The following is a 1777-nucleotide window of genomic DNA, read 5'->3' as shown; positions in this document are numbered from 1 at the left end:
GGTGCTATACGACGCCCTGGTTGACTCATCCTTTCTTTGTGATCCTTCTGTGAGGGGATGTCCTATTGTCCACAGATGGGTCTTGGGTCTCTGCTCAGATCCTCCTCATTCTCAATAAATATGCTTTGTTTTGGGTCATTGGTGTGTGTTACCTGACCCAACCGTCAACACCAAGCTTCCTTTGAACGCATCATCAGAAAGGGCCAATCACTGGTGAAGGACATCATGCTTGGCACAGGGTCAAGAAAAGAGGGAGAAGCTCAATGAGATGGGTCGGCCCAGTGGCCCCAAGCACAGCAATGGTTGTGAATTTGAAGCAGGGCCAGGCATGATTTCTGTCATCCAGAAGGTCCCTCTGAGTCAGAGCTGAAGTGGCCGTGCCTGCAAACAACAACTGTGACATCAAGGTTGGCAATCTTCTAGATCCAGCAGATGAAGGGTATTCAACTGTAGATGACGCCTTCTAGAGTTTATCTCAGGAATCCTTCTCTCCTGTCTGCCGAGGCTTACCTGCGTGCTCAGTGACAAGGTCCACCTGTCCATCCCCGGTTGTCATCAGTAGCATCACTTGCTAGTCGTTTGGTCTGAACTGGGCTTACTTACCTTGAGATCCGCAAGGTGTTGTCTAGGTTGCTCTTGCGCCCTGTGCTTAGGGCACCGGGGCTCTTTTTTTTTTTCTCTTCAAAGGTGTTTATTTCAAGATAAAGCATAACCACCATCAGACTATGATTTAAAAGTGGGAGGGGGAAACATGTTTTGCTTAATTCTAACCCTTCACAGAGGGTGTGCAGTGTACACATTCCAAAAATGCACATATTCAAAGTTCTCAGAAGCTATATAGTCACTGAAAAGACTCTCCTGTTTTTAGCTGGCATGAGGTTTGTTAGGAAACTTCTGTAACAGTTTATTCCGTTTCTTGGGAGATAAGCTCCCAGACTCTCCCAGAGCGTCCTGGACAGATTTCATCTTGCGGGCTGCCTCCGCCCTTGAAGCACAAAGAAGTCCCGGATCTCTTTTCTGCGTGGTTCGTCGTGGAATTCATTCAGCTTCCAGCAAGCCGTCCTCATCGACGTCTCGCCCTTCTCCGGACGCCGCTCCCCGATGACGTTAGCGAGGACCAGGGGCTTGTTGGGCTTCAGGACGGCTTCCGCGGGTTCCCCAGCCGCGCCAGGCGGCCCCTCAGGCTGGGCGCCGCCATCGCGCACGGGGTATCGGGCTCTTTAAGATGCTCTGGCCACTGAATTGCGGATGCCACCTGAGACTGTGTGTCAGGAACGTAATTCTGTGGCCCAGCTTTATTGCTGAGGTCCATAATGAGTCAGTATAATTAAGCACCATTTGCCTGGTTAGTTAGTTCAGGCATCCAAATCTGTCACCATAAAGTATGTGATGTTAAACATGTTTGGATTAGAACCTTCTGGAACCCATGCCAATGCAGACAGCTATATTAATCACCTGGGAGGTTATCTTATTTGAGATTTTCTATGCACCTCTGAGTTACAGTGTTTCATCCATCAAGGGCTTGCTGAAGACATCTGTAAACTTTGATTTATTGCACTGTTCCTGGTCCAGAATTAAATAGCATTATACTCAAATATATTGCCTTAATTGACAGGTAGAGATTTAATCCTGTTAATTATCTAGCCTGCTCGAAAACTCCCATTAACCCCTTGCTGAATCGGCAGGGTTCAAAAGAAGTGTCTTAGCACCGTTTCTGGGCTCAAGTAAATCTAGTGTCATTCTTCCTCCTCAGAAAGTGGGTTCTTCCCCCCCCCCC

At 48.2% G+C, this 1777-nt stretch overlaps 1 pseudogene; it reads right to left on the bottom strand.

The window, feature by feature from the left end:
- Nucleotides 1-864: 864 nt before the first annotated feature.
- On the bottom strand, nucleotides 865-1198 carry LOC101648268 (annotated as a pseudogene).
- Between the last annotated feature and the right edge of the window lie 579 nt (nucleotides 1199-1777).

Source organism: Echinops telfairi, unplaced genomic scaffold (genome assembly GCF_000313985.2).
Source record: "Echinops telfairi isolate 266 unplaced genomic scaffold, ASM31398v2 ScPeMD7_23;HRSCAF=83, whole genome shotgun sequence".
NCBI classification, from domain to species: domain Eukaryota; kingdom Metazoa; phylum Chordata; class Mammalia; order Afrosoricida; family Tenrecidae; genus Echinops; species Echinops telfairi.
Note: the sequence above shows the minus strand (reverse complement) of the source record. Positions and strands in the feature narration are given on the sequence as shown.